Here is a 24,906-nt window from a genome sequence, read left to right as displayed (position 1 = left end):
CCCTCTGAATATGGATTTCCATGTCTCAGCCTGGACTTTTGAGACCAACATCTGCAAGTATTATGCTAAATGTTTGCATTGTTTTCCTTTTTGTTCTTCCTTTCCCTCTTGTTTTGTAGATGTTCCTGGAAAGAATCTTCATTAGTTATATTGGACATGAACTAAAGTTTTTGTTATAATAGAAATGATAGATTTCGACAGGGAGTGTCCTGTTTTACATGACTGTTATATGCCTTTAAGTGTTCTCTATATTTTGTCTCTGCTGTTCCATTTTCCTTTGGTTTAGTTCATGCTGTATAGATAGCCCGCCCCTTTTCCCAGTAAGGCATTGCAGCTTCTAGCCTCATGTCATGAAGCAGGTCACATTATGATCTTTTGACCTATCAGATGTTCATTGTAAGATTCTCTGTTTATGGAATAAACTTCACAAGATCTACAAGATGTCTTCTGGATTGAGTCACTGGCTGTGCAATTCAACTGAGATTGCTATCTCATCACAACTGTAAGTTACAGAGATCACACTTTCAATGCTTAGATTGGAGAGACAGAACAGTAGCTATACCTGCGAAAGGGGCTAGCCTGAAGTGATCTAGCAGGGCTTTATTTTCTGGCTAAAATTATACTTTAAGGCTAATGATGCATAAAAAAGGTAAAAAAAAAAAAAAGCTAACCATTACAAACACTATAACTACACTGGGATCTTTGAGGTGGTGTCTCCCTGAGATTCCCTGTGACATCACTGGCTAAAAGCCCACATTTGGTATAGTGCAAATATGGAAAATGGGTGCAGCAATTACCCTGCTTGTCAGCTAGTTGCCTTAATGTGCATCCCCCATCACCCTTTTCCACTTTACTCTTGACACTATATCTCCCCTATCTCCTTTGAATCCTGTACCCCCACCCCCGACAAAGCACTTCCCTATCACTCTTTATACCTAGTTTGCTAACCACTTCCCATCTGCCCTATAGCAGATATACTGCTACAGGGCGGCACGGGTGCCCAATATCAAGTATACATACGTAATTTGCATTTCCAGGTAGGAGGCGCTATTCAAGGCCGCGGCTGCCAATCACAGGGTCCTGGCCGGTGATTGCCAAACATCTCCGACGTAGGGGTACGACGACTGTAAACAAAACCGTTCTCCTCCCTGTCAGCTAGTGCACACTGCTTTGCATGGCTCTGCACATCCTGATTGCCCTATAGCAGACATACTGCTACAGGGTGGCAGGGGTGTGCAAAATCACACACATATATATGACTTTGTATTTTCGGGCAGGGGGCTTTCAGCTGTGGCTGTCAATCATCAGGGCATGGCCGGTGATTACCGAGCATCTCCAACAGGGAGGCAGACTGCTTTGTTTACAAACAGTCATTCTTCCTGTCAGCTCAGACGCACTGCTCTGGATGGCTGTGCACAGCCATCCACAGCAGTGGGATTACAGTGAAGCACAAACACAAGGCCCCTAGTAAAACACTCCCAGCACACAGTTAACCCTTTGATCGCCCCACATGTTAACCCCTTCCTGTCCATTGCAATTTTTACGGTGACAGTGTTTTTTATTTTTTTATTAGCACAGGCGATCAAATACCACCAAAAGAAAGCTCTACTTGTGGGGAAAGAAGCACACAAGTTTAATTTGGGTGTAGCGTTGCATGACTGCTCAATTGTCAGTGAAAGTAACGCAGCGCCGTAACGCAAAAAAATGGCCTGGTCAGAAAGGGGGGTAAATCCTCTGGAGGGCAAATGGTTTATCACTTTTATTCCTATCACAAATGCAAACATCCCTTGCGATAGAAATATGCAGTGACAGGTCCTCTTTATAGAGAGATAATATATTAGATCAAAAAAATCTAGCGCTAAAAAAAAATAAAAAAAAGGCCTTGTTTACAAGGCATCGAAACCGGAAGTGACATATTCACATCGCTCTGGTCCTGCAAGGGCATAGAGATGAGTGGAGAACGTCCTTTCTTCATTGTTCCCTATGCCCATTCCCGGGATCTTTGGATGTGTTCTCAGGTAAGGCTGAGAACCGGCGGGCAGCGGGGTTATTATCGGTACTTAATTTCATATTGGCCAAAGGCTGATAAGGGTATTTTTGGCCGAAGCATTTCGGTCCATCTCTATACATAACCAAAGGGAATTCCAGCACTGGAATGAAAAAAAGGGCCTGGTCAGGAATAGGGGTAAATCCTCTGGAGGGCAAGTGGTTAAACCAGGAAAATATTCAGAATGTCACTTTTGCGGTCTGTTTACTCTGCACCTGGCAACCCACAAATCTACTTTTACAGAACAGAACAGAAAGACAAGCCACAAACCACGCCATCCGCCCTTCTCTGACATCACTTCCGGGTCATGCTAGAGGCTGGGGAATAGCCGCCGGTTTCCTGTGGCGGTGAGTTCCATTCGTGTCGTTTTACTTTCTTGTATAATGCTTGAGTATTCTCCAATGGCATGAGGCGGTAAAGATATGCCCTGTGTGTAGTTCTACTATAGCGGCAGAGTAAAGAGGACAATGGGGTTACATTGACTTTGAAAGGTGTATTTTTTTTGCTGTTTATCTTCCGAACGAATTTTCATTCTAGCCGGTTGAATTATTGAGTCGAATCACGGCTGTGCTGTAAGTTTGCTGTCCGTGTCCTCGCCGGCGACGTTTCCGTGTTCGGGGGATCGGTTATCCTATCCTGTGGATGTCTTTTCAACAGACACTTTATAAACCCTGGCATAATCTAATGTCAGAATAGGAGCCATTATTTTGCCGCGTCAGATCTCATACAGAATTGTATTCGGTTATAAACAGATTTAGAAAATATGACCCACGAGGAGTAGTTCCAGATCTCTCTGTAGCATATGGTCGACAACTGCCCCTTTAAGAAGAGTGCTGGAACTTTCTTGCTGGGTATAGTGGTATTTAGCAGAAGGGCAGACATAGCGTACGAGGCCACCATTTTCTTGTAGCCTTCCCATTTTTTTTTCCTATTGCAGTGACTTGGATGATGACACAATGTGCTGTTTACTGATTGCTGCTTTCTGCAGCAGGAAGTGGACTGTGCCGTCTCTACACCTAGCTAGTGTTTCTCCCAAAACTGTTGCAATTACTGCCTGCAACCACTTCACCGCTTTTGCTCCAGAGACACAGCCCAGTGGAGACCTCTGCAGTAAAGCAGGCTGCTGTACGTTAGAACAGCCTTTTTTCAACCAGGGTGCCTTGGAAAATGTCTAAAAATTGCCAACAAGCCGACATATGCTACACAAAGGCACATATTTATATTGTACTTCATTACAACCTTAGGCACTGTATGGGCCAGCTGCCAGCATTTTAACAACCTATGACAGCATGTGTGTAAAACTATTAGGTTTTTTTGTTTAAATGGGGTGCCATGCGAGAATGCAGAATTTTAAAGGGCTCCTTGACATAAGTGCAAATAAGTTAAAGGCTTGTGTCATATGCACATTCGTCTCCATGGGTACCATCCCTTAACCACTTGCCTACCTGGCGCTTTTACCCCCTTCCAGCCCAAGCCAATTTTCAGCTTTTAGGGCTGTCGCACTTTGACAATTGTGCGGTCATGCAACACTGTACCCATATGAAATCTTTATAATTTTTTTCCACACAAATAGAGCTTTCTTTTGGTGATTTTTAATAGCCACTGGGTGTTTATTTTTTGCTAAACAAACTAAAGACTGAAAATAAAAAAAAAAGTTTCTTAGTTTTTGTTATAAAATTTGGTAAATAAGTGATATTTCTCCTTTACTAATGTGCGTTAATGAGCCTGCAGTGCTGGGCACTGATGAGGTGGCACGGATAGGCAGCACTGATGAGGTGGCACTGATATGCTTCAATGATGCACACTGATGGGTGGCACTGATCATCAGGGCACTGTGATTACTCGCCAGCATCCGGTGCTTGCCGAGTATTCCGGACAGGGGAGAGAATTGTATGGAAACAGTACAGTTCTCTCCCCTATCAGCTCCTGCACACTGCTTTGTATGGCTCTGCATACCAGAGTCATACAAAGCAGTGTGCTTACAGTTGAAAGCACACACAGCACATAATGTGAAACTGCACACAGTTAACCCGTTGATCAACCCACATGTTAACCCCTTCCTGCCCAGTGCCATTAGTACAGTGTCAGTGCTTTTTATTAGCACTGATCACTGTATTGGTGACATTAGGGATGTCAGTGACACCATGTTATTCCCCCCCCCCCAGTGTCGGAATGCCCACTGCAGTCCCCCGCTATAAGTCGCTGATAACAGCCATTACTAGTAAAAAAAAAAAAATTCCTATTTGTAGATGCTATAACTTTCATGTAAACCAATTAATGTACGCGTATTTAATTTTTTTTTTCTTCTTTTAGCAAAGGCATAATGTTGCAGAATACATTTTGCTGTAAATTTATGATGTAATTTGATTTTTTTAAATATTTTTTATTGGACATGCCCTCCTGAGGATTAACCCCCCTTCCTGACCAGGCCAGTTTTTGCGTTATGGCGCTGTCACTTTAACTGACAACTGGGCGGTCATGCAACTTTGCACCCAAATGAAATTTACTGTCTTTTTTTCCCACTAATTGAGCTTTCTTTCGGCGGTATTTGATCGCCTGTGCGGTTTTGTTTTTTATTTTTGTTTTTATTTTTATAAAAAAGACTGACCATTTTGAGAAAAAAAACAATATTTTCTCCCTACGTCTTCCAGGACAGCCATCTGAGACCTTGGGCTCCTCCCTCCGGATCAGGAAACACACCATCCCCCATGCCTTTAAAAGGCGGGCCTCCGGGCCTCACATCCAGTTTTTTGTGTTTCCTGAGCCGGAAGGATGCACGCCGTAGGAGCCAGGGTGATCCTCGCACCCTCAGGAAGGCTGGCCTGGAAGGGTGTTGTGCGGTCTGTACCTCCATCCCCGGTGCCTTCCACGTGGTGGGGCTGGCATCTGGTGGTGTCCTTCAGGCCCAGGTGGGTAACCGGTGCTGCCGCATGTCACTGGGGCTTGCCCCGATCGTTGCCTCTCCTCTGACCCGGCATTCAGTTGAATGTGCAGGTGAGAGGCGGGACTTCCGGTTGGGCGCGGCCTTGCGTTCCAGGAACCGGAAGTAGCAGGGCGGATGCGCTCCACAGGCCGGAAGTCCGCCAGTGACGTCGGCGCCGGAGACGCGGCTCCGATCTCCAGAGGCGCAGGCACCACCAGGGGAATTAAAAGCCGGTGGGCGTGCGGAGCGGCGGCGCTGTCTCCACGCCAGGGGGACAATGGAAGCAGGTCCTTCACAGGCTGACCCCGGTACCGGCTCCTCCCAGGTAAGCTCGGGGAGGCTCCCCTTTATGCTATATCCCTGGGGGGGGTTTTTTTAGGAGGTCCCTTAAGTCCCCAAGGTTGTGGGTGTTAAGGCACGCTGCAATTTTTTCCCCATCACTGGGTGCAGTGGGGGTCCTGGGATATTGTTCCTCTCAGGTGCCTAGTTCTGTTTTTTGTCATTTCTTCTTTAGACTAAAACACAGGACAGGACCCCGGTACAGGCCCCAAAGAGGAGATGTGCAGTGTGTGCGGCCAAGTTAGGCGCAGGATATGAGAAGCCTTTATGCCGCAACTGCATTGATAGTCTTGTTCGAGACAAATCTTTTACAACATGCCATAAAGTTTTGTCCTCTATTAAGGAGGATATGTCAGCAACATTTCAGGCGTTTCGGTCCCTTCTTGATAGGGTTCAGTCACCTTTGGAGATTGGTTCGCAGTCTGCATTGGGGATAGTACCTTCCCGGGAGGTAGTTCCGGAAGTGGAGACAGAGGAAGATGTTCCTCGATCTCGGGCGTCCTCCCAGTTAGGTTCAGGGTCCGAGGATGAGGAAGCCCCCACCTCTTCAGGCTCTAAGTATAGATTGGCCCTAGAGGAGGTGGATGAGCTTTTGAAAGCAATTTGAGACTCTGGAGATAGAGGAGGAAGAGGTGACCTTGTCGAAGCATGATCTCATGTATCAGGGGCTTCGTGCAAAAAAAGCCAGAGTTTTTCCAGTCCATAGTTCCTTGGTTGAGACTATCAGACAGGAGTGGGAAAGCCCGGAGAGGAGGCCCTTCTTTTCCGGTGCCCTAAAGAGGAGATTCCCCTTTGATGAGGATCCCTCGCAACCCTGGAATAAGGTTCCAAAGTTGGACGCCCCTTTGTCCAGGATTTCAAAAAGGACGGATCTGACCTTTGAGGACATGGGGGCCTTAAAAGACCCTATGGACAAAAGGGGGGAAGTTTTGTTGCGAAGAGCCTGGGAATCCTCTTCGGTCAGTTTGAAGCCAGCTCTGTTGGCGACTTGCGTAGCCAGAAATTTGGAGTGCTGGTTAGCCCAACTACAAAATCACCTAGCCGCAGGAACCTCGAGGCAGCAGATCCTAAAGTCACTACCGTTGCTTCTGAAAGCAGCAGGGTTTTTGGCGGACGCCTCGGCAGAATCAGTCAAGCTCGCGGCCAGGTCCTCAGCCCTGGTTAACTCCGCTAGGCGAGCTTTGTGGTTAAAGACCTGGACAGGGGATTCAGCGTCCAAGTTGCGTTTATGCGCATTGCCATTTTTGGGGGATAACCTTTTTGGCCCAGGCCTGGAGGAGGCTCTTGAGCGTACGGCAGATAGGAAAAAGGCCTTCCCAGAGAGTAGAAAAAGGTCTTTCCTAGGAAAACCTTTTCGGCCTAGAACCCAAGTGCTTCCGAATAGGGAGGTTCAGCCAAAAAAGCATTAGACAGGGCATAAAAACAGAGGCCGGGGAGGGATATTATTCAATCCTCCTCAGGGATCCTTCAAGCCCCAATGACTTGGATGGCCCGGTAGGGGGAAGGTTGGGGTCCTTCCTCCCTCAGTGGGCTTCTATATCCCCGAGCCCCTTCATTTGGAGCCTGATTCAGGGAGGCTACAGGATAGAGTTCGAGGACTGCCCTCCAAGCAGGTTCTTGGTTACCGATCTTCCCAGGGACCGCAGGAAGTCTCAGGCGTTATGCGGTCTTATAGGGGAATTGGTGGACCAGAGAGTTCTGATTCAGGTGCCTCAGAACGAGCGGGGTTCAGGGTGTTACATGTCTTTGTGGTGGGAAAGCCTTCAGGAAAATTCAGGTTAATCCTGAATCTACGCTCCCTAAATCAGGCCCTAAAATACAAATGCTTCAGAATGGAATCGATTTATTCGGTAAAGAATATCCTGTTCCGGGGGTGCTTGATGGCCACAGTGGACTTGACAGATGCTTACTTTCACATTCCCATCCATCAGACAAGTCAGAATTTCCTGAGGTTGGCCATAAGGATAGGGTCGCAGACTTTCCATTGGCAGTTTCGGGCCTTGCCCTTCGGTCTAGCATCGCCCCCCAGGATCTTTACAAAGGTTTTAGCAGAAGCTCTGGTTCCCCTGAGGCTAAGATCAATCTTGGTGGTTCCTTACCTGGACGACTTGCTTTTGGTGGCCGGGTCTCGGCAACAGCTGCTCGAGCACCTGGGAGTTGCCCAGAATCTCCTGCAGGGTCTGGGCTGGCTTATCAACAGGGAAAAGTCGTCTCTTGTACCCGCACAGAGGGTGGTTTACCTAGGGTACGAGATCTCTTCTGTAGAGGAAAAAATTTTTCTGCCGCGAGAAAAGATCGAGAAGATGAATCGGGTGTTGTTAGGGTTGCAGTGCAACCTGCCTGTTTTGGTGAGGGAAGTCGCAGGGGCGGTGGGTCTTATGACATTCTGCTTTCCGGCGGTTCCATGGGCGAGATTTCACCAAAGACTGCTCCAGGCCTTCTTGTTAAAGGAATGGGACGGAAATGTCTCAGAGCTGGAGCGGCTGGTCCGGCTTCCGTCCAGAGTCAAGAGATCTCTGTGGTGGTGGCGACAGGAGAGAAACTTGACCAGGGGTCTGGATTGGCGGCCATTGGATCCACTCATTGTAACCACAGACGCCAGCAGTTTTGGTTGGGGAGCTCATCTGCAAGGGAGAACGGCCCAGGGGAGGTGGTCCCGGGAGGACTCCTTTAAAGCCCTCAAATCAACTGGAGCTGTTGGCGGTTTGGAGAGCCTTGGAGGTTTTTCAGGCAGGCTTGAAAGGCCTTCATGTGCAGGTTCGTTCAGACAACATGGCAACAGTAGCTTATGTGAACAAACAGGGGGGGACAAGGAGTCCTTCGCTGCAGAGGATCGCAGGCGATATTCTGACCTGGGCAGAACAGAATCTGCGATCAATTTCGGCGGTACACTTGAAGGGTTCTCAGAATTCGCTTGCGGATTTCCTGAGCCGATGGCCACTCTCCCACGACGATTGGTCACTCAACCAAGAGATATTTCAGGAGTTGGTGTCCAGGTGGGGGAAACCGGAGGTGGATCTTTTTGCGTCACGGGAGAACAGGAGGGTCGACCAGTTCTTTTCCCTAAACTCGCGAGAGCAGAGCTTGGGGATAGACGCTCTGTCGACCACTTGGGATTTCAAGCTGGCCTATGCGTTCCCTCCAATCAGGCTGATTCCGGCGGTCCTGCAAAAATTTTTAGGGGAAAGGTCGGATCTACTCTTGATCGCGCCTTTTTGGCCGAGAAGGCCATGGTTTTCCCTACTGAACAGGCTGGCTTCAGCTTGCCCGTATCCCTTGCCGGAAAGGGCAGATCTGATTGCGCAGGGTCCGCTTTTTCATCCGCGAGTCAAGACGTTACGGTTGACGGCCTGGTTCTTGAGGAACAGATCCTCAGAGCCAGGGGGTTCTCTGATCAGGTAATAAAGACTTTGGTGAGCTGTCGCAAGCCGGTAACCAGAGCCATTTATTCTAAGGTGTGGAAGAGATTTACTTTGTGGTGTTCGGACCGACCAGGGCCCCTGGACATTCCGATGGTTTTGGATTTTTTTCAGGAGGGGGCAGATAGGGGACTCTCGATCAGCACCTTGAAAGTACAGGTTTCTGCTTTGAGTATTTTTTTGCAGTGCTCTTTGCAACAAAATCCCTTCGTAGTTGATTTTTTCAGATCTCTCTCCAGGGCTAGGCCTGCTAAGGTGGGAGGTTGTCCGAGTTGGGATCTGTCTCTGGTCCTAAGGGCTTTGGTCCGAGAACCTTTTGAGCCTTTAGAGGAGTCAGCTTTCAAGTTTTTAACCTTAAAAATAGTTTTTTTGGTAGCAATCACATCGGCCCGTAGGGTGAGTGAGCTACAGGCGCTCTCTATTAGGGAGCCTTACTTGACCATTCTTAAGGACAGGGTTGTGCTTAGGACTGATCCGGGATTCCTTCCTAAAGTAGCCTCCTCTTTTCACAGGTCGCAGGATATTGTTCTGCTGACCTTTTGTTCTTCCTCTGAAGGTAAAGAGGAAGAAAAGCTAGGTTGGCTGGATGTAAAGAGGAGTCTTATAATTTATTTAGACAGGTCCAGGGAATTTAGGAAGTCGGATTCTCTTTTTGTTTTGTTTTCAGGGCAGAGAAGGGGGTTGGCAGCATCTAAAGCCACGATAGGCAGGTGGATTAGGCAGGCGATTGGGGAATCTTACAAGGTCTTGGGGATTCCGCCTCCTTTTGTTAAGGCCCACTCAACTAGATCCTTGGCAGCTTCCTGGGCGGAGAGAGCCGGGGCTTCGCCGGAGGAAATCTGTAAGGCAGCCACTTGCTCGAGGTTTTCTACCTTCGTGAAGCATTATTGCTTGGATGTCCTGTCAGATAAGGAACAGGCATTCGGACGCAAGGTCCTCCAGGCGGTGGACCCACCCTAAGGGGGTAAGTTCTCGTTTATCGTCTCAGATGGCTGTCCTGGAAGACGTAGGGAGAAAACCAGAGTTAGACTTACCGGTAACTCCTTTTCTACGAGTCTTCCAGGACAGCCGGTAATTCCCATCCTTCTAATGTACAACCGAGAGAGTTAAGGTTGACTGCATGAAAATGTATTTACCTATATTTGTGTCTTTCAGTGGCTTCCGCTAGTTCTCTTTTAATAACTGGATGTGAGGCCCGCCTTTTAAAGGCATGGGGGATGGTGTGTTTCCTGATCCGGAGGGAGGAGCCCAAGGTCTCAGATGGCTGTCCTGGAAGACTCGTAGAAAAGGAGTTACCGGTAAGTCTAACTCTGGTTTTTGACTTTTTACTATTAAACATGTTCAGTAAAAAAAATTTTATATCAAATTTCATCATAAATTTATGCCAAAATGTATTCTGCTACATGTCTTTGCTAAAAAAAAAATCCCAATATGTGTAAATCAATTGGTTTACGTGAAAGTTCTAGTGTTTATAAATGGCGGCATAAATGCCGTAAATGTTTTTCTTCTTTTTCTTTACTAGTAATGGTGGCGATCAGCTACTTAAAGCGGGACTGTGGCAGGCATTCTGACACTGGGGGGAACTGACTTGGTGTCACTGACATCCCCAGTGACACCAATACAGTGATCAGTGCTAAAAATAAAAAAAAGCACTGACACTGTACTAATGGCACTGGGCAGGAAGGTGTTAACATGTGGGGCTATCAAAGGGTTAACTGTTTGCTGGGAGTGTTTTACTGGGGGGCTGTGTGTTGGTGCTTCACTGTAATCCCACTGCTCTGGGTATAAATTTCATTTGGGTGCAGCGTTGCATGACCGTGCAATTGTCAGTTAAAGTAACACAGCACCGTAATGCAAAACAATGGCCTGGTCAGGAAGGAGGGTAAATCCTCTGGAGGACAAGTGGTTAATCACTTTTACTCCTATCACAAGAAATGCAAACATCCCTTGTGATAGAAATATGCAGTGACAGGCCCTATTTATGGAGAGATCTGGGGTCAATAAGACCCCATGTAGAGACAATATATTAGATCAAAAAAATCTAGTGCTTTAAAAAAAAAAAGCGCCAAAGCCGGAAGTGACATATTCATATGTCTCCGGTCCTCCAAGGGCATAGAGGTGAGTGGAGACCATGCTTTCTTCACTGATCTCTATGCCCAGCCCAGCCTATGTTCTCAGATAACTCTGTGTTCTCAGATAAGGCTGAGAACCAGCGGGCAGCGGGGTTATTTTCGGCACCTATATCGGTACTTCTTTTCATATCGGGCAAAGCATTTCGGCCACCAAAATTTTCATTCATCCCTATACACAACCAAAGGGAATTCCATGTGTAAAATGCTAAAGAGCAACTGTGCTACAATACACCTCCCCCTAAACACTAGTGCAATATACCAATAGCTGTTATAGTGCAAAATCAATAAACCAGCTGCTAAATACAATTCTAAAAATATAAGCATACTTGAAATATGATATAAAGGGCCATGCTACCGTGCACCTCCCCCTGTGCTAAAACAAATAATAATTATGTGCCACACTATGCAATAAAACCACTAATCAAATGAAACACAAAATGCATATATGAAGTGACATGTATCATCAATGCAATAGTACTAAAAAGTGCAACAAAGTGTTTCTTGTGCTATTATAAAAGTTCAAAGTGCTGTGCTCCAAAAGTGCTATATCAATCTAGTGTCCTTGTTACATGTGCTCCCCTCTGAACGCCACACTCAGCAGCATTCCATGACCCCATGGTTTATTAGCGGTCAAGGGATCTCCCCTCCAGGGCTCTTCTCTATACACCATGTCAAGATCTCTCCTCTCCTTCATCAAGGGCCATCACATAGGTGCATGGAACAGTTCAAGAGTACTCCAGATAGTGTATTACCGCTTTGTTACATTTAACCCCCCCCCCCCCAAAAAAAATAAAGACTGTTAAAAACACAAGGAAAATGCTTGATGGAAACTAAGCTGAGGACGCTTTACAATATGCCAAGGTTGCTACTGCGTTCCACGGAATGGAAGTGGGCAAACCGGAAATGATGTAGGTGACATAAGAAAGCTCTTCCTAACACGTTTCCTTGTCTTGATGTCATCAGGAATGGCCACTTGCCAAGACAAAATGCATTGGGTGGAGCTATGTAATTTCTGGTTTACACTTATAACCTCCTTCTGTTAATGAGCCCACACAATGTCACCACTTCCAATTCACTGCAGCACCTGCCCTCATATAAATCCCGCTCCCACCTTACCGCCCTCACCCTCCTACTACTCCTAACTTATGGGGATAGTGCCCCAAACTCTATTCCTGCCCCAGCTAACTCTCACCCCCCAGAACTGGCAGTCTACCTTCTCTGCCAGCAGCTGTACCCCTCACGCTCTTATCTCAATTCCCCTGCTTCCATGAGTCAGACCTCCCTCATATGTGCCCTCTGGAATGCCTGCTCAGTACTTTCCAACTCCCTTAATTTACTTGCTATTACCAAAATCTGGCTCCAGGAGTCCAACAGTCCAGTTGCCCTCTCCCATGATGGCCTCCTCTGGACTCACTCACCCAGACCCAGTGGACAAAAAGGAGGCAGAGTTGGACTTCTCTCCCCATAAAGCACCTTCTAGGTTCTTCCTACACTTCCCTCTCTTACTCTGTTCATTTAAAGTATACTGCATGTCTTTTTTTTTTTTTTTTTATTCTCCAGTTTGTCTGAGGGTTGCAATAATTTACCAGCATCCCAGCCTGCCAGGTCCTGCATTCTCAATGACTTCTCTGCATGGCTACCCTAATTTCCTCTGAAGTACCCGCCATCATCCTCGGTGACTTGAAGATTCCAATCAATGTTAACACCTCAGCCAGTTCTCAATTACTCAACCTCCTCTTTTAAAGGATAAGTTCACCTTTGGAAACATGTTACATGTTCCACCCGTTTTAAGGGTGGAACATGCAATATGTTCCCATAGTCGCAGCAGCGCCCGCCACCCCCTCCCTTGACAGATAGTACGGGGAAACTTCTCCCTGTACCGTCAGTCAAAATTGAAAACAGTGTGCCAGTATGGGGTTCTGCCCACACGGCTGCGACACTCATTCACAGAGTTCTGTGAATGAGTGCCTACAAGTCCCAGCAGCCTTAGTGGCTGTCGGCTTGTAGTTTTCAGTGAATTATCAAGGCGCTGTGGAGCTCTGTGGTAGTTCATTGAAGCTTCCTTTTAGAATATCTGCTTGGCCGTACATCCTGTACGGCTAACAGATATGCCGACAGGTCTGTAGGAGACCTGCATGGCATCAGTGATCTATTGATCACTTGTGCAATGCTTTACAGGCTCCTTTTGGAGAAAAATAATACATGCACATTTTTTTTACCTGCAAAAAAAAAATGTACATTTATTATTTTTGTCCAAAAGGTGAACTTGCCCTTTAGCCATTTCAATATACTTCAATTTTACCCCCTTCCTGCCCAGACCAATTTTCAACTTTCAGTGCTCTCGCACTTTGGATGACAATTTTTTTCACAGAGATGGAGCTTTATTTTGATGGCACTTAATCACCACTGGGTTTTATTTTTTGCAAAATAAGCAGATAGAAACTGAAAAAAAAAAGTTTTGTTTTGTTTTTTTTTTTACATTACAAAATTTAGCAAAGAAGTACATTTTCTTCATAAATTTTAGGCCAAAATTTTTACTGCTACATTTCTTTGGTAAAAATAACCTAAACCAGGGTACATTATTTAGTCTGTGTGAAAGTTATAGAGTCTACAAGCTATGGTAGCAATCCCTGAAAATGGTTCACACCTGTATTGATGGTTTATCATTTCTTGAGGCCCTAATGTGACGGGAGTCACTTTGGGTGGGGGGTCCATGGAACCCAGCTCACTTTGGAGAGGTGGGGAGACCCCTGTCTCAGCTTCCCATATCCCTCTTATGTGTAAGCCACCCTGTGCCTGTTAGGGGTACAGGCTGATCTGTCCTAATATTGTGTAGACATGTCTAGGAGATAGGTGGGGTGGGGGTTGTGGATTGTTTGGTGTTGTGTGGCTGCATCCCATTGTTCTATTGTTCGTCTTGCTTGGGAGCAAACTATTATGGGATGACCATTCGCATGGAAACCCATCACGGTTCCCAAATTAAAAATTTTTTGGGAGCCTAACCTTCAACATGGGCATTACTAAAAAAAAATGAATTGTGGTTGTATTGGTCCACAGACCCGATTCATCATATGCCTGTGTTCTCTGCTGCCATGGCCAGGCATAGATATGACAATATAAGGTGTTTTATGCATTTCCATGACAATACACTCTGTTGTTCTCAGGGTGACCCTGAATTTGACCGGTTCCACAAAATTTGGCCCCTCGTAAATCACCTTAACCAAAAATTTGCAGATGTCTATTGTGACGGGAGTCACTTTGGGTGGGGGCCCATGAAATCCAGCTCACTTTGGAGAAGTGGGGAGACCCCTGTCTCAGCTCCCCATATCCCTCTTATGTGTAAATCACCCTGTGCCTGTTAGGGGTACAGGTTGATCAGTCCTAATATTGGGGTGGGGGGTTGTTTATTGTTTAATGCCATATGGTTGCTTCCCATTGTTCTATTGTGTCTTGCTTGGGAGCAAACTATTATGGAATGTATGTTTTTATGTGTATTAGCTTAGTGGGGGGTGTCTCCAGCAGCCCTCCCTCCTGATGGGACTGTTTGCTGGTGTGAAGTTTGAATACCTGTGTGTCTCTTGTTACTAAATGTAGATTGTCCCACCTGGTGTCATTATGCAGGGAGGGGGGATTGTCCCCTGAGTGTATATATCTTGTATCTGTGTTCAAATAAACTAGTCTTCCTCCTAGTTTACTTCAAGATTGGTGTCGTCTAGTCTTGAATGGTCGGCTGTGGTGCCTGTTGTTGATGTTCAGACGGAAGCTGTATTCTAATGGAAGTACCCAGGTGCAGTCTGGGGTTGGTTCCATTACACCTAACATACCAGCATAGTACAAATACCCACCAAATGACTCCTTTTTGGAAAGTAGACAGTCTAAGCTATTTAGTAAGGCATGGTGAATTTTTTTAGGTTTTAATTTTTTTCATCAGTTCTTGGGAAAATGAAGAAATTATTTTTTTTTTTTTTTTGTTTACAAACGATTTTATTATATGAAAGTAAACTGTAAAACAACAGTTCATTTACAAATGATACCTACTGTATCTACTAAACAAGGCACTTCTGAAAAGCACAATACAGAAAAATATATTAATGCAAGAAAGAGAAGAAACAGAGTAAATTGCAAGTACATGAGATACAAAGTTGATAGGGTGGATTGAATGATACATTCGTCAACAGTATATGCCAGTCAATTTTCAGTAGGGATGTTGTTAAGTATGCAATAAATGTCTATAATCCCTCCATGACTCCCACTTTTTATCAAACAAGTGCATCTTATCCAGTAGGGTATAATGAATACGTTCCATGAGCATTACAGCGTCTATTCTGTGTAAAACGGAGGCCAAGGGTACAGAATTGGACCTCCAATGTAAGGCAATAGACCATAAAGTAGCAATACATATAGTATGTATTAATCTCATAGTGGCATCAGAGACCCCCGGAATATGAGCTCCCAACAGGCAAGTCTGTAGAGACAGTCGTACCGGGGAACCCACCAGTGAGGTAGCCACCTCAGATATCCTGCACCAAATCATAGATATGGATGGGCAATCCCAAAATACATGGACCAGAGTGCCTGTGAGGCCACAGCCCCGGAAACATAAAGGGGACGTTTGTGGGAACAGTATTTGTAGTCTTGAAGGGGTATAGTACCATCTGGTTAGAACCTTGAGGGCCGTCTCACGAACAGAGAGGGATCGAGAACACTTACATATGTTATCCACCATGGAATCCCAATCCTCAGCTGAAAAAGTGATACCGCAATCCTTCTCCCATTTTTGTCTATATAGAGGGGGTGTAGGAAAAAGGCAGATCAAAGATTGTTGGTAAAGATCAGATATGAGACCCCTACCCCTAGGAGAGTCTCGACAGATACGTTCGAAAAAAGAAATCGGAGAAGATGGTGCAAGGCCAAAATGTGAACCGAAAAAATGTCTAATCTGTCGGTAACGATGGTACTCACGAAGAGGGATATCAAAAAGCACGCGCAGCATATCAAAGGTAATATAAGATCCTCATCTTTGAAAATCCGATAATCTGATAAGAGAGCGATCATACCACCAACGGAATGTTTGAGGGGAAGAAAAAGCTACAATAAAAATAGGATCACCAAAAAATGAAACACCTGGGGGGATAGAAGAGACCAGATTCAATTTAAATTTGTATTTTGACCAAAGTGTCAGTGAGTGGGTCACTATGGAGTTATGGAAGGTGAGTGAGCGAGGGGAAATTTTGGACCACAAAATACCTGGTAAATAGAATGGGCGTATAGACTGAGATTCAAACTTGATCCATGGAATCTGAGAGTTAATAGTTGCCCATTGTGATAGTTGTGCAAAACGTGCTGAGAGGTAATATAGCCAAAAATTGGGAAGGCCAAGGCCTCCCGTTCGTTGTGAGCGGTACAAAACAGATGAAGCAAAACGTGGATGCTTATTACCCCAAATAAAATTGTTAATAGTTCTTTGAAAGTGATCCAAAAACGTTTTTGAGACTGGAATTGGAAGAGCTCTAAAAAGATAAAGCATTTTGGGCAAAATATTCATTTTTACCACAGTGACTCTACCCAGGAAGGAGATAGGGTAACCATGCCAAATCTTCAATAGAGTAGAGAGACGTGATACACATGGTGGATAGTTAGCTGCAAACATATCCGAGTATCTGGGAGTGAGATGAATACCTAAATAAGATATACGATCCTTAACCCAACGAAATGGAAAAGAACTACGGAGAGATGCACTTAGGGGATCAGGAATATTAACAGGCATAACCACTGATTTGGTAAAATTTAACAGTAAGACCTGACACTATAGCAAAATCGTTCAACACGGTACATAGATTAGGCAATGAAATTAATGGGTTAGTAAGAGAGCATGACATCATCAGCATACATACTTATTTTGAAATTGGAGACTAACAATGGGTAGCCAGAAATATCCGGATGTGATCTGATCGCCACTGCCAAGGGTTCCAACACCAGCGCAAACAAAAGGGGAGAGAGAGGACAGCCCTGACGGGTGCCTCTACCCAATGTAAAAAATTCCGAATTACAGCCAGGAAGTCTTATTCTAGTTTTAGGAGAGTCATATAGTGCGTGTATACCAGCTAAAAACTCGTCATTGAAACCCATTTTCTGTAGCAAGGAAAATGAATAGTGCCAAAGAACACTGTCAAAGGCCTTGTTTATATCCAGACTCATCAACAAAACCTCCTTAGAATGCAAATTGGCATCTTGAATAACATTTAGTGTAAGGCGGATGTTATCAGTAATGAACCTGTCAGGAATAAAACCTGATTGGTCTGGAGAGACCAAAGAGGAGATAATAGGGGCCAACTGTCCGCCAAAATACGGCTAAATATTTTCAAATCGTTATTCATTACTGAGATTGGTCTATAATTTTGTGGTAAACTGTGATCTTTCTGTGGTTTGGGTATTAAAGACATGTTAGCCAATAGCATCTCCTTCCCCCCTGCAAAACATCATTAAATAAAGTTATCAGATAGGGAGCCAACGTAGAGGCAAAATGTTTATAATAACTAGCGGTGAATCCGTCAGGACCCGGTGCAGTAGAGCTTTTTAGTGCGCTAATCGCACGGGTTATTTCCTCCAAAGTGCATGGGGCGTTAAGAGAGGCAAGCTGAGAAGGTGTAAGGGCAGGAAGGGGTATAGAATCCAGCCATGAAGGGGATGGGGGAACTGAACCGGACTGTGGAGGAGATAATAGGTTAGAATAAAAGTTTTCAAAAATACCCAAAACTTCCTGAGGTAGAGATGAAATAGAAAACTAAAAACTCTTCCTGCGCCTAGTGAAACACCCTACTATAAGTTCTATCCTGCTGCTGTGCAATGTGATCAACACAAATTGTAAAAAATATATAAATAAACAGCGCAAACATAGACCTCTATATCAAATCAATATACAAAGTGCAAACATATATAAAAAATTAAATAAATAGTGAAGTCCATCAAAATTAATAAACACAAAATTCAAAAATAGTTTGTGCAAACAGAAATTTTCAAAATCTTCTATTATAAAGAAACTTCCACCTTCCACCCGTGAAAACCAACATCAAATGCACTCACCAGATTAAGGTGAATGAAACGCCTTTTAGGAATTTATGGGATCCTAAACCCTCTTTGGTATCCACTCTATAGGAATCCTCACCTCCAGCATAGACTCCACCATCCAACCAGGGAGAAAAAAACTCAGATAGTGTAATATTGCAAAACACCATTCATAAGTGAAATCAAAGATTAAGGCCACTCACATTATAATCGCTTTAAAAAGGCATATTTATTAAGACCAGCTTCTTTCCAGATGAACAGTAGATGTAAGGCAACCTCTCACAGAATCTCACATCACAGCTCCAGGTTACAGCAGAAGCTCCACAGAGACCACACATATACAGATCCCAAAAGATGGCCGCTAGAACGCACCGCTCAGCGTGCGCTCCACTCACCGGAAGTGACGTCAGACGTACGGGGTAGTAACCGGAAATGCGTCAACGCGTTTCGCCCCTCCCATCGGGCGTTCTCAAGACCTATAGAGTGGATACCAAAGAGGGTTTAGGATCCCATAAATTCCTAAAAGGCGTTTCATTCACCTTAATCTGGTGAGTGCATTTGATGTTGGTTTTCACGGGTGGAAGGTGGAAGTTTCTTTATAATAGAAGAAGATTTTGAAAATTTCTGTTTGCACAAACTATTTTTGAATTTTGTGTTTATTAATTTTGATGGACTTCGCTATTTATTTAATTTTTTATATATGTTTGCACTTTGTATATTGATTTGATATAGAGGTTTATGTTTGCGCTGTTTATTTATATATTTTTTAAGAGATGAAATAGAGCCCGAATTAGTGTGTAACTTATAAACATGTGGAGGGCGCAGAGAGTGGTTCAATTTCCTTGCAAACATAGTGGATTCCGAGTTGCTATGTAACAGGAACAAGGCCTTCGACCAGCGGAGAGCTTTTTCAGTCCTGTGGGAAAGCAGGGTATTCAGTTCTAAGCGCTTTTGGGACAGTAACTGTTGATTAAGAAGAGATGGATTAGCAATATGACTCCTATAATGTGCTTCCAATTCTCGGGTAAGAAGCAGAATCTGCTGCCATTGCTTTCTATTTTTGGAGGAAGCCATAGAGATAAGGCGGCCACGTAGGACCGCCTTATAAGCTACCCATAGTGTGGCTGGAGATATATCAGAAGTCGAGTTAGACTGAAAATATTCCTGGATAGATGTGACCACCTCTTGGCGGGAGTCAGGATCTGTAAGCATGGAGTCATTAAGTCTCCAAGAGAAGGGGGTGGGTGCCAATCCTATAAACGTGATAGACAATGCTATAATATTGTGATCCGACCAGGGGCTCAAGTGAATACAAGCTTTCCTAGAATTAGCTAATAAAATAGGGGTACAATAGATATAGTCTAATCTAGCATAAGAGTCATGTGGGTGAGAATAAAATCATGTACTAAAGCTTTAAAGAGAGAAAAAATGAAAAACAATAGAAGTGAGGCTGCAATAGCACCTACAATTGAAAGGATAACTGAAAAACATGGATCAGGCAGACAATGTGCCATACCTGAATTAACAAAAAATTCAAACATCAAAGGGCTAAATAAGCCCAAACCCTGTCTCCGTAAAACACAGGGAATGGAGCTGCCACCCCACAATCGGGCAGTGACACATCCGGCTATGTCAGGAGGCAGGGTGGGGTAACGTGTCCAAGAGTTGGAAACCATAAGTGAATATGCGGTACGAAGAGGGCCCAAAGACCCTTGTTAAAGCTTAACACATCCAGATATCAACGAGAGAGCATATATAATTCTCAGAAACATCACAGCAGTGATCCCAACAATGCACCTCCGAGAGGTGTAAGGGATACAAGCAGGCAGTAGTCCCGTATCCCGGTACTTGTGACAGTCATAATAAACTATGGACCAGGATGCAGGACTATCGAAATCATGGGTAATAGACAAATAAGCATAGTCTTGTCAACCAAGTTCTTGTCGGACTCTCCTATCCCTCCGTGGAGATGGGTTATGCCAAATGGGAGAGACACGAGGAGTAGAGGGTGGACGTTGAGGTGATGGGGCATCCACCAAGCCCAATTTGGCCAAGATTTCTCTACCTTCAGGAGGGGACGTGGCGATGTATGTGCTCCCATTATGAGGAACTATCAATTTAAAAGGAAAGCCCCATTTATAGCGAATACGAGCTGAGAGAAGGACAGTGGTAACTTCTTTCATTTTTCTGCGTTTCTCCAACGTTGCCGGAGAAACATCTGGAAAGATATGTATAACTGAACCTTCAAAGGAAATTGTTGGGGTATTGCAAGCAGCTCGAAGTATGTCTTCTTTGGCCAGAAAATCCTTCATACACAGGACAATGTCCCTAGGCGGTTTATCATTAGGAGGTTTAGGGCGCAGGGCTCTATGGACACGGTCACAGGCAAAGGACCCAGGGTCGTGATCTGGGAGGAGTGACTTGAATAACTTGGTTATGGTATGTGAAAGATCGAATACAGACTCCGGGATTCCCCTGACTCGCAGGTTATTCCTACGATTTCGATTATCAAGGTCCTCAACCTGCGCCTGCAATTGTAGAAAGGCTGTTTGTAGATGATCATGCTCTCTAGAAAGATCACCATAGGCCAGGCTAAGTTCATCATGTTTGGTTTCTAAGCGGTCGGTCCTGGAGCCCAATGTGGCTATTTCCTGAGAGAGAACATTGGTGCTTTTATGCAATTCTGATTGGAACTTAGCGGCCAGCTTGGTGTACATAGTTTCCAGGCAAGATTCCAGGTCACCCTTTGTGAGTTGCTGTGAATATTCACCGACCAGAGCCAATGAAGGAGTTGTGGTATCCTGCGTGGAATCAGACAGGGATGCTCGTTCTGTATTGACTGGAGACATGCTGCAAATCTCGTGTGACTTAAGTAGGTATGTTGTAAGGGACTTTTGGGCTTGTCCCTGTTTTTTCTTGGTGGACGGCATACAAGGAGTCTCCTGGGGGTGATCAACTGAAAATCAGCCAAAGGAGATAATAGCCCCAGGGGACCTATAACGCCCGAGAGAGTTAGGGTGGTAGTTACATGAATGCTGTCGGGCTTATCTGCGAAAACTTTATATTGTAAAAATATTTAGTAGCGGGCCGCGAGGACGCAGGCCGTGGCAAGCAACTTCAATAGCTCCCGGGAGCAAGATGACTGCACCAGCATCTACTTTAGGGTCTGGGAGGGACAAGGGGCATGCACAAAACAGAGGTCCCCCACAGCGACCCCAGGGCCCTCCAAGAAACACCAGCACCACTCCAGGGCAGTATATAGGCCTCTGGGCCCGACAGAGGCCGCAATCACAAAGGAGGAAGGTTAGTAGAGCAGTGAGTAGGAGTCCCCGTCCCTGAGCCACTGACGGGGGACAGGATGATCCAAGGCCGCCTGCCCCCCGCACTCACTGTGATCCGGAGGAGAGGAGGTCCGGACCAGATGAAGCAGGCCGCAGATGTTCGCAACCACGGGGAGCGGCAATACACTGCGCCGCCCCTCTTCCAGACCCAGGGGACACAAAGGGCACCTCGGATGTCCCCGGGTGAGCCGCTGCCGCCCGGATGGCAAATATACGTGCAGGAGACGCCGGAGTCCCGGATCACGCGGCCGCGCATGTCCGCCGCCACAGGGAGCGGAGATATCGTCCGTGGCCACTCACCCGGACACTGGGGATGTCACCAGGGGTCTCCTCTGCCCCGCCACGGCCCGCAGCAGCTCGGATGGCGGTGGATGGTGAGTGCTGGCGCCGGAGCTCCGGATTATGCGACTGCTCCGGTCGCCATCTTGGACACGCCCCCCAGAAATTATCATTTTTTAACACAATTGTCATATTAAGTTATTTCTCACACACGGCATATTCATACCTGCAACTACACCCCAAAACACATTCTGCTACTCCTCCTGAGTATGGCGATACGTGTGAAACTTTTTTATAACCTGGCCACATATAGAGGCACAAGATCCAAATTGCATGATCAGGCATTCTAGAGGTATAAATTACACTTTTAATTTCCTGACTACCTATCACATTTTCGAAGGCCCTGGAGCACCAGGACAATGGAATTACCCACAAAATGACCCCATTTTGGAACGCAAACACCCCAATGTACATTCTACAAGGCATAATGAGTCTTTGAACGTGTCATTTTTTTTTTTTTCCACAAGTTTTTGAAAAATGTGGAAAGAAAATGAAAACTTGTTGTTGTTTTTTTGTTTTTTTTTACACAAAGTTGTCAATTTATAAGATATTTCTAACATACAGCATGTACATACCAAGAATTACACCCCTAAATACATTCTTCTACTAGTCCTGAATATGACGATACCATATGTGTGGGACTTTTTACACAGCTTGGCCACATACAGAAGCACCATCAAGCGTTCTAGGGGCATATGTAATGGAACCTACCCCAGACTGCGCTTGGGTATTTCCGTTTAGAATACCGCTTCCCTGTCCGAACACCAACCACAGACGCCACAGCCGACCAAACAAGACTAGACGACACCAATCTTTTAAGTAATCAGAAAGTAGACTAGTTTATTTTAACACAGATACAAGTTATATACACTCAAGGGAACAATCCCCCTCCCTGCATAATGTCACAGGGTGGAGACACAACAACAGACAGTCCCAACAGGAGGGAGGGCTGCTGGAGACCCCCCCCCCCAAGCCAATACACATAAACACATACATCTCATAATAGTTTTCTCCCAAGCAAGACACACAATAGAACAATAAGATGCAACCACATGGCATTAAACAATCCACAACCCCCCACCTCAATATTAGGACAGATCACCCTGTGCCGCTAACAGGCACAGGGTGACTTACACATAAGAGGGACATGGGGAGCTGAGACAGGGGTCTCCCCACCTCTCCAAAGTGACTCCCGTCACATATCTCCCCTTTTGGCAGGAGACTAACACAGGAGGAGACTCCAGACGGGTGGACTCCAAAGTTAGTCTGTGCTTCTTAGTCCCTCAAGGCCAGCACCCACACAGTTCCCCAAACAAATTATCTCACACAAAGCATTACTCACCCAGCCAACCTCTGCCTCTCTCTTAGAACATACCCGCCGCTGGGGAGAAGTACAGGCTGGTCCCTCTCCCTGAAGTCCTCTCAGCCGCTGGAGAGAAGACAGGGTGGCTGGCCGACTCCATCATGCTGTTAGGGATCTGAGTTGACTGCCCAGCATCCCTGGGGTATCCAGGTGGTGACTGTAGTCTCATCCACTTTGACTTGATGGACATCCCCCAGTGTTAGCAAAGTAAGGCCGACATCCTCCTGTCCCTTTTCTGAGGTTGTGTCAGTGGAGACCGAAGTCCCATCCACGGACATCAGCTCAAGCTTCACTTGTGAGGTGCTGATTGCATCCTCTTCCTGTAGCTCCTGTGATCCTGATTGTTGTGGGCAGAGGTCAACAACGCCATGCCCTGATGCCAGCTCTTCTGCTGGTGGCGCACCGGCTGGTTCCTCACCAGCAGAAAAGTCAATCAAATCCCCAGTCTCTGGATCTGGTGTCTGGGGATCGGGGTTCACAATCTCCTGTCTGTGAAATCCAGAAGATGTTACCAGTTCTGGGCAGAGGCTAGCAGAGCTCTGCCCTTTTGTCAGCACTTCAGGTTTGGGGATGGCAATCTCTGGAATTTCCACTGCCAATTCTTGGGCATGCTGCTGAACATGTTTTAGCAGTTGCCTTTATGCCCTTTCCAGATGCTGTTCTTTCATCAGCAGGCATTCCAGATCTGGTTCAAGCTTTGAGACCCCTGTGAGACCGAACATAGCCTCTCTGTCTTCTTGCAGGTCCACAATGGTATGTTTTCCTTCATTGCCAAACACAAAATGATCTGTAAGGCTTTCCCACAGGAATCCAGGGCCACCAAAGTCATATCCCTCAGGAGAGCATTCTGTTGTCGCCCCTAAATATTTCTGCTCTGTGTACCATTGCAGAGCTTGATATCGGTTGTCCAGCTCTATCTCCTGCTGGACCAGCCTGTCCAACTCAGCAACCCATTGCTCCTGGGGTCGCTCTCCCAGGAATGGCATCCGTAACTTCTGATGGTCCCTGTCCCATTCCCCTGGGGTTGGATAGCACTTGCCCTTGTACAAACCAGCAACCTGGAGGGCTCCACTCCAAAGCACCACACGAATCCGCTGCCTGAGCTCCAGGTACTCATCCGCAGACACAGTCCTGGGGTATGTTGCAAGAACGATCTGCAGCAGCCCCAGGAACTCTGATGCCAGGTCCATATCTCCACTGGGGTGACTGATGTCTACTTTCCTGATCTTAAATCCCGGAGGTGGTTTGGACATGTTCACAGCCAGGAAGCACAATCCCACCGCTTGCCACCAATGTAACGAAACCGAACCCAGACTGCGCTTGGGTATTTCCGTTAGACTACCGCTTCCCCGTCTGAACACCAACCACAGACACCACAGCTGACCAAACAAGACTGGACGACACCAATCTTGAAGTAATCCAGAAAGTAGACTAGTTTAACACAGATACAAGATATATACACTCAAGAGAACAATTCCCCCTCCCTGCATAATGACGCAGGGCAATCTGCATTTAGTAACGAGACACATCAACAGACAGTCCCATCAGGAGGGAGGGCTGCTGGAGACACATCCCCCCCACCAAGCCACATACACATAAACACATCCCACAATAGTTTGCTCCCAAGCAAGACACACATGGGATGCAACCACATGGCATTAAACAATCAACAACCCCCCACCCCGATATTAGGACAGATCACCCTGTACCCCTAACAGGCACAGGGTGACTTACACATAACAGGGATATGGGGAGCTGGGACAGGGGTTTCCCCAACTCTCCAAAGTGAGCTGGGTTCCATGGGCCCCCACCCAAAGTGACTCCCGTCACAAATATGGTCCTCAAAAACCCCTGTGTCATTACAGACAGCAGGCAGAGCTATGGTCAGCAGTCAAAGTGCTGGTTCAGGTAGCAGGCAAGAACATGGGTCATCACAGG

The 24,906-nt window shown here is 45.9% G+C and overlaps 1 protein-coding gene across 2 annotated transcripts in view; it reads left to right on the top strand.

The window, feature by feature from the left end:
- Positions 1-24,906, top strand: part of LOC149452027 (mitochondrial import inner membrane translocase subunit Tim10-B) — a 130,635-nt gene that overhangs the window by 60,493 nt on the left and 45,236 nt on the right. Inside the window, exon 1 of one of the 2 annotated variants that reach the window (XM_089689869.1) lies at positions 2,290-2,394. The exons of the other annotated variant lie outside the window; for it this stretch is intronic. The gene's annotated coding sequence lies outside the window, so the exon portion shown is untranslated. Of the gene's footprint in view, positions 1-2,289; positions 2,395-24,906 lie in introns of those variants that run through there. 2 annotated transcript variants of the gene reach the window in all.

The sequence above is a fragment of the Staurois parvus genome, unplaced genomic scaffold (assembly GCF_062004578.1).
Source record: "Staurois parvus isolate SC_StPar_1 unplaced genomic scaffold, SC_StPar_1.0 ptg000502l, whole genome shotgun sequence".
Lineage (NCBI taxonomy): Eukaryota > Metazoa > Chordata > Amphibia > Anura > Ranidae > Staurois > Staurois parvus.
Note: the sequence above shows the minus strand (reverse complement) of the source record. Positions and strands in the feature narration are given on the sequence as shown.